The 13,424-nt window shown below is 44.0% G+C and overlaps 1 protein-coding gene across 6 annotated transcripts in view; it reads left to right on the forward strand.

The window, feature by feature from the left end:
• MCPH1 (microcephalin 1) overlaps window positions 1-13,424 on the forward strand; it is a 244,677-nt gene that overhangs the window by 219,747 nt on the left and 11,506 nt on the right. The window lies entirely within an intron of this gene.

Here is a 13,424-nt window from a genome sequence, read left to right on the forward strand (position 1 = left end):
GGAAGAGCTGGTAGGAGCTGAGCGGTGACCGGAGGATGCTGGGCCCCCACGCTGTGCTAACACGGGGCTCCAGGAGACTTGTAGCCGCTCCCTGGAGAAGGGGGTTAAGGAAGAGTGTGAAGCCAGGATGGCCTGGGGAAGGCGGAGGAGGCAGGGGCAGCATCTGCGCTAGAACTTTACCACCCTGCAGAGTCAGGTGTGGCAGTACAATCCTAGGGCTCCACTGTGGGGAAAGCCCACATCCTCCTCCACGGGGCTGTGATAGGCACGTTCGTTTGCTTGGGCTGCCATTGCAGAATACTTTGCTGGGAGGCTTCCACAACACGCATTGTCTCTCAGTTCTGGAGGCTGGAAGCCTAAGACAGACAGCATTCCTTTCCCCTGAGGCCTCTCTCCTGGGCCTTCTTCCGGTGGCCTCGCGTGGCCTTTCCTCTGTGCACACACATCCCCGGTGTCTCTGTGTGTATCTGTGTTTTTCTACTCTAAGGATAACAGTCAGAGTGATTAGGGCTTGCCCAATGGCATAGTTTTATTTGTTTTTATTTTTTTGAGACAGTGTCTCTCTGTCACCCAGGCTAGAGCGCAGTAGCAGGATCACAGCTCACTGCAGCCTCAACCTCTCTGGCTTAAGTGATTCTTCTGTTTCAGGCTCCCAAGTAGCTGGAACTACAGGTGCACACCACCACGCCCCGCTAATTTTTGTTTTTTGTAGAGTTGGGGTCTCCCTGTGTTGCCCAGGACAATCTCAAACTCTGGGGCTTAAGAGAGCTTCCTGCTTTGGCTTCCCAAAGTGCTGGGATTACAGGTGTGAGCCACTGTGCCTGGCCCCAGTGGCATCATTTTAACTTGTCTTTTTCAAGGCTGTCTCCAAATACAGTCTCATTCTGAGTTACTGAGGGTTAAGACATCAACATAGGAATTTTGGGCAGACACAATTCAGCCCATCACAACGAATCACTCTAGTTTCAGCCCCTGGGGCCAAGATCCTTACCTGGCTTCAGAGGTGTATCCTTCCTCTCTCTCTCTCTCTCTCTCTCTCTCTCTCTCTCTCTCTCTCTCTCATTCTCCCATTCTTTTTCTCTCTCTCTCTGCTTCCATCTCTCTCCATGTTTCTTTATCAGTCTCCCTTCTTAGGACTTCCCCTTGTCTCTAAATCCTAAACTTCTGGCTTTTCTCAACCCTTGCTAAACATTATCTCTTAATAGACAAGTAGATGCTGGTTTTGTCTAAGTTACATTTATTTGTAACTACGGACATTTTACAAATATCTTTTACATGATTGATGGTCATCCTTTCATATATTTTTTAAGCATGGCAATCAAAAGACGTTTTTTATTCTCTGGTACAGAGTAATTCATCTTATGCCTGGAAACTAACTTCAAAAAAAAAAAAAAAAACTCTATAATATTAGCCACAGTCCAAAAGCTAAGAGGCTGTTCACTCTTTTCTAAATGCCAAGAATGTAACCTTCAGAACATCCTATGTTCGGAAACAGAGGTGGTTTTTTTTTGTTTTTTTTTTGTTTTTTGTTTTTTTTGTATTTTGGAAGTGTATTATCAGAATGCCACCTACTGCAGAACAGAACTGGGCCTGAAAGCGTGTCTGGTCCAGCTATGTACACGATCAGTAACCACAGTCCCTATCAGCAGCCGGTCTTTTCAGAGTTTGGAAGGCCTGTGTGGTGCAGGGCCTGAGACTGCCTCTGCACTTGTGTTTCCAGGTTGGGTGGCTCTGACGGCCCCTTCCTGTGACTCCTGCATCCTTGTGCAGAGTCACGCTTGCCTGGCAGCTTCTCACTTCCTCTGGCTGTTTTGCTGTTCGGCTCTCCCACCCATGGGTTTTCAGGAGGTGAATGTCCACCTGTTTAATCCCGAGGCTTCATTCCTGCAAAGCCCTTCAGAGTTCTCTGACTTCCAGGGCTAGACCTCGGGCCGCAGCCTCTTCTCCTTTCCTCCTGTATATCTGTCCTGTTTCTGATTTCTCACCAATTACACCATCTGCGTGTGCCCTTGGTCACATCTGGGTATGACGTGTGCTGCAGCCCTCACCCATATGACAGGAGTCCCCTCACTCACCGGCCACTGGCCCTCAGAGTACTGGGCCTCTCCAGTGTACTGAGACTCTCCAGCCCACACTCTGGGGTATTGACTTGTATTTTTCTCTTTGCGAATTGAATTCCAATCCAGTAGCTGCAGCTATGTGGAAACATAGGAGGGTTTAGTTACCTGTCGGTACACACATGTGTAAACCTACAGAAAACACAGCCCAGGGTGTTGTGTTTTCTGCCTCATCTAGGTCCAGGATGGCGCTTGCTTATTCTCTGACCAGAAGCAAATCGCATACTTTTTATTATTATTTATTATTATTATTATTTTGAGACGAAGTCTCATTCTGTTGCCCAGACTGGAGTGCAGTGTTGAGATCTCGGCTCACTGCACCCTCCGCCTCCTGGTTCAAGCAATTCTCCTGCCTCAGCCTCCCTAGTAGCTGGGATTATAGGCACCCGCCACCATGCCCAGGTAATTTTTGTATTTTTAGTAGAGATGAGGTTTTACCATGTTGGCCAGGATGGTCTAAAGCTCACAACCTCAAACGACCCTCCTGCCTTGACCCCCAAAGTGCTGGGATTACAGGCATGAGCCACCATGCCTAGCCTAAATCTCCTCTTTTCTGTGGAACACATTTACTTAATGTATGAAACAGAGTCATAACCTCCACCTTGCTTACCCCACGTGACAGTGAAATGAGATAACGCAGACAGTGAGAATGCCCCGTGGTGGACATAGGCTTGCTAGTTAAGTATAGCAGAGTGACAGTGTCCATGGGTGTGTCCTAGTCATCCCTGACCCTTTGATGTAGCAGCACGGTATATTTTGGAGACTTTTTTCCATCCCATTAACTTCCATTCTAATAACAAATGCTTCTCTAGACAGCATTTTATTCTCAAAATGTTGCAATATTGAAAAATTAGAGGAATATGTATCAAATCATTTTAAAGCACCAAATCAAAAGAAAAAGTTATTTTGTTTAAATACATTAAATTATGAAAAGACAGTACTCAAAATATGTCAATTAAATGAAACTGGAATATCAACTGCTGTGTAAGGTAGGGTCCCCAGGCATCTAAGAGTAACTTGAGCCAGGCGTGGTGGCCCATGCCTATTATCCCAGCTACGTGGGAGCTTGTCGTAAGCCCAGAAGTTCAAGGCTGCAGTGAGCTATGATCCCACCGCTGAACTCCAGCCTGGGCAACAGAGCAAGACCCCATCTCTAAAAAGAAAAAAAAAATCCTTTTTCAGCACCTTCATATGGCTTCTAGATCTTATAGTCTTATTTTGCAGATGTCGTAAAGTCATGGGATGGAGAAGCTTTTTTTTAGCCATTAGGAACCTCTCCGAGAAGTTTCTTTTCTTTACCTTTCATTATTATTATTATTATTATTATTTAGCCAGAGGGGGGAAAGGTGGGCACTTAAACCACAGCCGTTTCCCTGGGACTGCAGCCTCCTAGTGCCACAGTCCACCCGCAAGCCTTTTGTTCCTGCGCGGTCCGCATCTCAAGACCAGCCACACCGCGTCTACGAACACAAAAATTGTTAGCGATTATCTTACTTGTAAGAATTTCTTCGGACCTCAGCTCTGAGGGACCCCTCCACTTGCCCACCACCCCAGCTGCCGCTGGCATTGAACAGAAAGTGGAGGTGTGAAGTCACCGAACATGGCTCAGCAGAGGAACTGTAAGCCCCGCCTCACTCACTTGCTCCATGGAGAATTGCATCCCCGCCGCGTTGCCAAATAACAGGGTTATCGGAACGGTCATGATTACATTCCCTGTTCGTTCCCTAGAGTCTTTTTTCCCTGAAACTGCACTGTACTTGGGCCAAGATTCTTTATGAATCATTCATCCAGAAGGAGAAATGGGGTTGGTTTTATGATTTTTTTGTTTGTTTGTTTTTGAGAGAGTACACACTTGTGAGTGGTTGAATGTGGATAAAAAACAGGAAATCAAAAATCCAATTCCCAGACCTAGAAAATAAAATGTTACCTTTACTTGAGATCGGTAATGCATATTATATCTGAAAGCATTCGCTAATGAGTTCATTTCCCCCAACACTCCCATGAAGTCTAATTCCCATTTTACACATCACGAAATGAAGACCCTGGGGCCTGAAGGAACTGGGCTGGAGTGAGGATGTCAAGCCCAAGGGTGGAGCTCTGAGCCCCGGGACGGTCCTCAGGGGTCTGCGACATTTGCGCTGTGGTCAGCTGTATGCACTCTTCCATCCCTGCTGCTGTTATCACCAAGGGCTTGCTTGGCCTTTCTCATCGGCGTATTTCCACTCTCAGGCGCCCTTTTATTGTCTGGGTTCTGTTCAAGTGATAAGACATACATTTATGCTATTGTGGGAACATAATGTAATATTCTCAACAGCATTGCCAAAAAAAAAGTTTAGCCTCTGCATGATTTCCTTATAACTTACAAAGAAAATTGGGTTAACATGTCGCCATGTCATTGTTTTCAGGAAAAAGATTGCTGATAGCACGTGGGCCTTTTCATGCTGGTCTGGCTCATTTATCATTTCTTCTAATGACTGACCAGAAAAACCCACGACACCCACCTGGGACCATTCGAGAGGTCTCAGGCCTGAAGGCTTCCTAATTCAATAGATGTGCAAGGCTTGATCAGAGTCACTAAGCCCGCATTTCCATTGTCTAGATGAGGAACCAGTCTCAGAGAGGGGAGGCCTTCTGCAGAAGCTGTGAGAGTGGCAGGGAGGAGAGTGAGACAGGGAGTTCTGCTCCTTCCAGCCCTTCTTCTCCCTAGACGGCCTTATTTTATTTTATTTTGAGATAGAATTTCATTCTTGTTGCCCAGGCTGGAGTGCAATGGCATGCTCTTGGCTCACTGCAACCTCCACCTCCCAGGTTCAAATGATTCTCCTGCCTCAGCCTCCTGAGTAGCTGGAATTACAGGCATATGCCACCATGCCTGGCTGTATTTTTAGTAGAGACAGGGTTTCTCCATATTGGTTAGGCTGGTCTTGAACCCCCAACCTCAGGTGATCCACCTGCCTCAGCCTCCCAAACTGCTGGGATTACAGGCGTGAGCCACCACACCGAGCCAACTGCCTCATTTTATCCCCACCTAGGTATATACACCCACGAGCTCAGCAACCACTCAGAAAATGTTTGTAGAATTCCAAGACACAATTGAGACAATATGAAGAACTATTTTTTTCTTTGAATTGTTCTCAAAACAGGTGAAATCCACCAGGATATGAATGAATGAGAAGTAAAACTGGTGGAATTTGGTAATGTCAACATCTGATATGTTTAGGGTTTTAAAAATATGTACGTCACCCGGGCACAGTGGCTCATTCCTGGGAGATGTACATATTTTAGCACTCCCAGCATGTTAGGAGGCCGAGGCGGGTAGGTCATTTGAGCCCAGAAGTTTGAGTCCAGTCTAGGTAACAGGGTGAAATCTCATCTGTACAGAAAAATACAGTAATTAGTGGGCATGGTGGTGCCAGTCTATAGTTCCAGCTACATGGGAGGCTAAGGTGAGAGGATCACTTGAGCTCAGGGAGGTTGGTGCTGCGGTGAGCTGTGATCACGCCATTGCACTTCAGCCTGTGTGACAGAGTGAGACACTGTCTCAAAAAAATAAGTAAGTAAATAAAAATAATATATATATGTAAACATTAGTGAGTTTTTAAAAAATGAACTGCTAGCTTTGGAAAGGTTTGCTCAGAAAATGAGTGTCTAAGCACTCCCTTTATGGCATTCATTGGTCAAACTAATGGTCCTAGAGAGTTACCTTTGAAATTTCCTAACCTGTTGGGTCCCCTTCATTAGACTTATGCCAGCAGAACTCAACTCACTGGATGTGAATTATGTCAGAGATGTAAAGGTTCAAAAGCCTATTAAGAGCATACAAAAAAAAAAAAAAAAAAAACCCTCCTAGAACACAGGAGACAGTTACCTATTCAATTCAGAATAAGAAATACTGTAAACAAGGCAACATTTTAGAAATTGAAGCTAGCCGTTTACATGCTGCTCTAAGCATTTTGGTTGTGGCGGGAAACTTTGAAGACTCTTTTGCTGTGCACATTCACAAAGCCCCCCGCAAACACTCCCATGCCTAGGGAATGCTCAAGTGTGTAACAACTGCCTTGCGGCTCTGAGGATCAGAAATTTCAAAGCTCAGTCTCCTAATGGGAAGTTGCCCTTGGTTTTAGGCAATCCTTGCTTATGGATGGACTTCGTTACTGCTTTGGGTTATGACTGTAGGAGAGATTTTCTCGTGTCTTTGGAGAATGCTGGACTTGCTTTTCCTATTTGCTGTTTCATATTAGGCCGTCAGTGCTGGATGAACCTAAGTGACAGGGCTCATGTTCTGGGCTGAATTTTGTCTCCCCAGGATTCATAGGTTGAAGCCTTCCCCATCCTTAGAACAGGATTGTAACTGGAACTAGGGCCTTTGAAGACATAAGTAAGGTAACATGAGGTCATAAGGGCAAGGCCCTAGTCCAATATAACTGGAGTCCTTACATGAAGAGGAAGAGGCCAGGCGCGGTGCCTTACGCCTGTAATTCTAGCACTTTGAGAGGCCGAGGCTGGCAGACCAATTGAGTTCAGGAGTTCAGGGCCAGGCTGTCCAACATGGTGAAACCCCATCTTTTCTAAAAATACAAAATTAGCTGGGCATGGTGGTGGGTACCTGCAATTCCAGCTACTTGGGAGGCTGAGGCAGGAGAATTCCTTGAACACAGGAGGCAGAGGTTGCAGTGAGCCATGATCCTGCCACTGCACTCCAGCCTGTGGGACAGAGTAAAACTCTATCTTAAAACAAAAGAAAATGAAACACCAAAGATATGTGCACACAGAGAAGAGTCCAAGTGAGGACACAGGGAGAAGGTAGCCATCTCTTAGGAAGCCTCAGGGGAAACTAACCCCTGTGACACCTTGGTCTTCCTGCCCTCCAGAACTGTGAGAAAAAAAAATAATATCTGCTGCTTAAGCCAGCCACCCTGTGGCATTTTGTTATGGCAGCCCGAGCAAACCAGTTCAGCTGAAAATGAATTGTAAGATCACCTACGGAAATCTGCTTTTAGACAGCAGGAAACTGAGGGCCTCTGAATTTCTAAGCCAGAGTCATGCAATGAATTACCAACAGACCCAGAACCCCAGCCCCAGCCCCAGCCCCAGCCCCTGGTTTTCAGTTCAGAATCTTCCTTGGTAATAAGCAGGATTTTATGCTGGGCCCAGCGAGTGGAAACTCTTTTCACTTACGCAGCCACTAACTGTCGTGGTTCTCAGACTGCATCCCACAGAACCCGGTGTTCCACAGACAGGACTGAGACAGAGGGGCCCCACCTTGAGGTAAAATAACGATCAACTTTCCCAGTTTGCAGCAAGGGAAAAAAGTATTGGATGAAGTGATCTCATTTCATTTTTCAATCAATTTTTCTCAAATGTTGGTGCTTGAAAATAAATGGATAGCAGCAAAGTAATCCCAAAGAACATAGGAGGAAAGAGAGAAAAAAGACAATACCAAATGTTGCAACGTGGCCGCAGTGCAAACAAGAGGCTCAGCAGTAGCAAAAAAACGAGTTCTTTGTGGGCAAAAACTTATAAATAGTAAAAACCCTAACAATGTTGAAAAAGAAAGGCAGAGATAGGGCTCCATGAGAAATACGAAGAATGAAATTGGAGCTGTAACTGCAGCTTTTGTACGGATATTTTAAAATCATGAGAGAGCATGATGAACAATTTAATACCAATACATTTGAAAACAGGTAAGATGGGTAATTTTTTAGAAAAATGTTACCAAAATTGATTCAAGACATAGAAAATCTAAACAAGTTCAAGCATTAAAAAAATTAAATAGGTAAAATATGTCCATCAGCTGGGTGCAGTGGCTCATACCTGGAATCCTAGCACTTTGGGAGGCTGAAGCAGTCAGATCACTTGAGGTCAGGAATTAGAGACCAGCCTGACCAAGATGGCGAAACCCTGTTTCTACTAACAATACAGAATTAGCCAGGCACTGCGATACATGCCTGTGATCCCAGCTATTTGGGAGGCTGAGGCCGAAGAACGGCTTGAACCCAGGAGGCAGAGAGTGCAGTGAGCCAAGATCGTGCCACTGCACTCCAGCCTTGGCAACAAGAGCAAAACTGTCTCAGAAAAAAAAAGCACATCAATTATGTATCAACAAAGGAAAAAAAGAAAAATTTTTAAAGTCAAATAGGCAATCAAAAGTATTCCTCTCACCAACCACTAAAAAGGCACCTGCACAGGGGAATGGGAGCAAAATGGCAGAAGAGGAAGCTCTCCGCTCTCATCCACCACAGAAACCACTAAAACCAGGCAGAACGTTGCAGGTGCTCTGAACAGCCACTGAGTGCATACAGCATCCAGGCAAATGCCTGATAGAGGCCATCTTCAAGTCTGCAGGCAAGTTCTGTGGCATGTGGTGGCAACCCATCTCCCAGTTCCCTTCCTTAAGCTGCATGAGAGCAGACCAGACATTATTTGTTCTAGCCCGGCTGGGTCACACCTGAAGGACTGATCCTCATCCTCGTCTCACAAAACATGCAAGGCGGGCAAGAAAAGAGGTGGGCATGGCTGATGAAAGCCACAAGAGAGGCAGATAAGGTAAAGATGGATAAACTGGACTACATCCAAATTAAAGACTTGAGTGCATCAAAGTCAACAGAGTGAAAGGAAACCTATGGAATAGGAGAAAATATTTGCAAATAACAGGGGTGAATCTTCAGAATATATAAAGAACTCCTGCAACTCAACAACAAAAAAACCAAATGAGCGAAGAACTTGAACATTTCTTCATGTGCGTAAATATCCAATAGGCACATGAAAAGATGATCAACATTAGTAAGCATTAGGAAAATGCAAATCAAAACCACAATGAGATAGCACCGCCGCACCTCACACCCATTGTGACAGCTACTATTAAAAAACAAAACAGAAAATAGCAGGTGTTGGTAAGGATGTGGAAAATTGGAACCCTTGTGTCCTCGTGTAGTGTTGGGAAGGTAAGATATTGTAGCCACATTGGAAAACAGTGTGGCAGTTCATCAAAAAATGAAAAATGGAATTACTGTATGATCCAACAATTCCTTTTCAAAAAAACTGAAAGCAGGATCTCAAAAGACTACCTGTACATCCACATTTATAGCAGCATTGTTCACAACAGCCAAAAGGCAGAAGCCCAGTGTTCATCAGTGGATGTATAATAAACAGAATGTGGTATGTCCATACAATGGAATATTATTCAGCCTTGAAAAGGAAGGAGATTCTGATACATGCAACAGCATGGATGAACTTTGAAAACATGTTAAGTGAAATAAGCCAGAAACAAAAGGACAAATATCCCATGACTACGCTTACAAGAGGACCTTGCAATAGACAAAGTCACAGAGACAAAGTATAGTTGAGTGACCAAGGGTGGAGTAGGCAAAAAGGGAGTGGAGAATTATTGTTTAATGGCTACAAAGATTCAGCTTTGGACACTGAGAACGTTCTAGAAATTGATAATCATAGTAATGGCAGCTGCTTAGCATTGTGAATGTACTTCATGCCAGTGAAGGGGACACTGAAAAATAGCTACTGTGGTCAATTTTATGTTATGTCTGTCAAACTTTTAAAGACACCCTCCACAGATAGTTTTTAGTAGTCAGTTTTACCAAACATAATAAAGTTTCGCAGGGAAAAAAAGAAAGCTATTCACCTCATTTTACAAAGCGAGCATGATCGTGACTTAATCCTGGTTTAAAAAACTCATTTGTAAACAAGCACATAAAATCTGAAATAAAATATTTCATCAAGTCAAATTTAGCAGCGTGTTTTTAAAACACACTCATAACCAAGTATGGTTTAACCTAAGAATGAAAGGATAAATGATAGCATTAAGTCTGTTTTCTAATCCATTAATTTTCTTAGTAGTGTTAAAAAGTAGTAGAGAAGATTCAATGCCTAGTAAGATTTTTTAAAAATTCTTTAGAAACCAGGAGTAGTTAATGTTCTTTTTTTTTTTTTTTTTTTTGAGACGGAGTTTCGCTCTTCTTACCCAGGCTGCAGTGCAATGGCGCAATCTCGGCTCACCGCAACCTCCGCCTCCTGGGTTCAGGCAATTCTCCTGCCTCAGCCTCCTGAGCAGCTGGGATTACAGGCACGCGTCACCATGCCCAGCTAATTTTTTGTATTTTTAGTAGAGACGGGGTTTCACCATGTTGATCAGGGTGGTCTCCATCTCTTGACCTCATGATCCATCCGCCTCGGCCTCCCAAAGTGCTGGGATTACAGGCTTGAGCCACCGCGCCCGGCCGTAGTTAACATTCTTAACTGTGAAGGTTATCTGTAAAAAAGCACGACAAATACTGAAGGATGAAAACCTTAGTTTAAGGCTAAAATCAGGTACGAGACACACATAAATGCTGTTACTCTTACTCTTCAACAGTTCTGTTCGGTGGTTCCTAGTGAAGGGAACAAAGTAAGAAAAAAGAAGTATGAGAATTATATAGGAAGGGACACATTTTATTTGCATGTGATACAGTTGTCCATGTAGAAACATCAAAGAGAGTCAAGAAACTGTTACGACTCATTCAGCAAAGTTACTCTTTATAAGATCCACTTACTGAAATCATTTGCATTTGTATACCCAGTGATAAACAATGACAAAATGCAATAGAAAACATAGTGAGTAATAGTGGATTCAAGGCTAGGCCTGTAATACAGGTTGAACATTCCTAATTTTAAATCTGAAATGCTCCAATATCCTAAACTTTTTGAGGGCCAACCTGTCAACACAAGTGGAAAATTCCAAGCCTGACCTCATGTGACAGGTCATAGTAAAAGCACAGGTGCACAACACAGTTGATTTAGTGCCCCCAAGGGAAAAAAAAGACCCACCCAGCCCCCTTTTCCATGCACACCCAAATTCCCCCTCACAGGCATGCCCACAAAGTGTCATAAATGACACGTGTCCTGGCTGGAGGCACCCACCGCTGATTCCCCGTGATACTTCACATGGGGCCAAGAACTCCATGCATTACTCACTGTGGTTTTTTGCTTGTTCTCTGCTGTGTCATGTAAAATTATTATTGAAAATGTCAAAAAGGCCTGCAGATCCCCTGATGTGTAACAGTGATAAGAAAAAGAGGAAGAATTTGTTTATCAGTAGCACACAAAGTCCAGTTGTTGGCAGAACCGAACAGCAGTTTAAGTGTGAAACATCTTACGGAAGAGTCTGGGGTTGGAATGACCACCCTATATAACCTGAAGAAACAGAAGGATACACTTTTGAAGTTCTGTGCTGAATGTGATGAACAAAATTTAATGAAAGATAGAAAAACTCCACGTAAAGCTAAAAATGAAGATGTCGATCATGTATTGAAAAACTGGATCTGAAGGCATCACAGTGAACACATGCCACTCAATGGTAGCTGATCATGAAACAAGTGAAGATCTATCCCTGTGAACCGAAAATTGAAGGGAACTGTGAATATTCAACAGGCTGGTTGCAGAAATTTAAGAAATGGCACAGCATTCAAGTTAGAAAGCATCTGCAGATCACAAGGCAGCATTGAAACTCATTGACAAGTTTGCCAAAATCATCGATGATGAAAATCTGACACCAGAACAGTTCCGCATTGCTGCTGAGACAATCACCATTTCTGTTGCCCCAGAAAGATGCTGACTACACCCAATGGGTCAGCCCTACAGGAATTAAAGATGTCAAAGACAGGATGACTGGGCAGTGCTGCACAAATGCAGCAGGCACGCAGAAGTGTGAACTTGCTTTGATGGGCAGAAGCTTGTGTCCTTGATGTTTTCAAGGAGTAAATTTCTTACCAGTCCATCATTATGCTAACAAAAAGTGTCGGTCAGTGCTGCAATAAACATACATGTGCATGTGGCCCGGGGGGCGGTGTAGGGGCTAGGGGAGGAATAGCAGGGCCTTGGGGGGTTGGGGAGGGATAGTATTAGGAGAAATACCTAATGAAGATGACGGGGCAATGGATGCAGCAAACCACCACCATGGCACACGTATACCTATGTAAGAAACCTGCATGATCTGCACATGTACCCCAGAACTTAAAGTATAATGCGTATGTGTGTGTGTGTGTATTATATATATATATATATATAACAAAACAAAAAGGTGTGGGTCACCAGGGACATCTTTTCTGATCGGTTTTACAAGCACTTCATGTCAGGCATCTTGTGCTTGCTGCTGACAAGTTGAACCAGACGATGACAGCAAGATTATCCTATGCCTTGACTACTGTTCTGCTCATCCTCCAGCTGAAATTCTCATGAAAGATAATATTGATGCTGTGTACTTTCCCCCAAATGTGACTTCGTTAGTTCAGCCATGTAACCAGGGTATCTTTAGATCAATGAAAAGTAAGTATAAAAACACTTTCTTGCGTTGTATGCTCACAGCAATGAACAGAGGGATAGGGGTATAAGGTTTTGGGAGTTTAGCCTGAAGGATGCCATCTACACTGTTGCCAGTGCTTGGAACATCATGGCTAAAGACACAGCTGGGCACGCCTGGCTCTGGCTATGTTCAGTGATGATGCTGAACAAGATGGTGACTTAGAAGGATTCAGCTTGTCAAGTGAGAAGAAAAGGATGTCTGACCTCTTTATGTTTGCAAATAATATACCTTCAGAGTTCATCAGTCAGCTGGAAGACGTAGACAATAATGTCATTTTAATGTTGATAATCAGGCTCCAGTTGTTCGTCTCATTGACTGTTGGGGAAATAGCCAGAATGGTTTTGAATCAAGGCAATCATGATGATACCAACTGTGAAGATGACGTTAACCTGCAGAAAGAACAGCCATGGACAGCATGGAGCACACCTGTAATGGGTTAACTGATGCCTAGAGCAGTGTGCATTCACAACAGAACAAGAAATCATGTCCGCGTATAAAATCAAAGAGCGACTTCTAAGACAAAAAATAAAGAAAACAAAATTAGCCAGGCATGGTGGTATGTGTCTGTAGTCCCAGCTGTGTGTGAGGCTGAGGTGAGAGGCTTGCTTGAGCCCAGGAGTTAGAGGCTGCAGTGAGCCGTGATCATGCCACTGCACACCAGCCTGGGAAACAGCGAGGCCCTGTCTCCAAAAAATAAACATAAATAAATATTTTGTGCATGAAACAAAGTTTGTGTACACTGAACCAACAGAAAGCAGCTGTCAGTTCTAAGACCATTGTTAACGAGGCGGATACCATTAAAAATTCTAAGCCCATTGTTAGTGGGGCGGATACCACTAAAAAGCCACCCAGCAGAATGCCTCCTTGTCCCCAGAGGACCCACTGCCCAGGCCTGCAACTGCTTCTGATGTTCCTTCTCACCTAGAGGGTAAAATACAGTGTCCCGTAACCTT

The sequence above is a fragment of the Callithrix jacchus genome, chromosome 13 (genome assembly GCF_049354715.1).
Source record: "Callithrix jacchus isolate 240 chromosome 13, calJac240_pri, whole genome shotgun sequence".
In the NCBI taxonomy this organism is placed as follows: domain Eukaryota; kingdom Metazoa; phylum Chordata; class Mammalia; order Primates; family Cebidae; genus Callithrix; species Callithrix jacchus.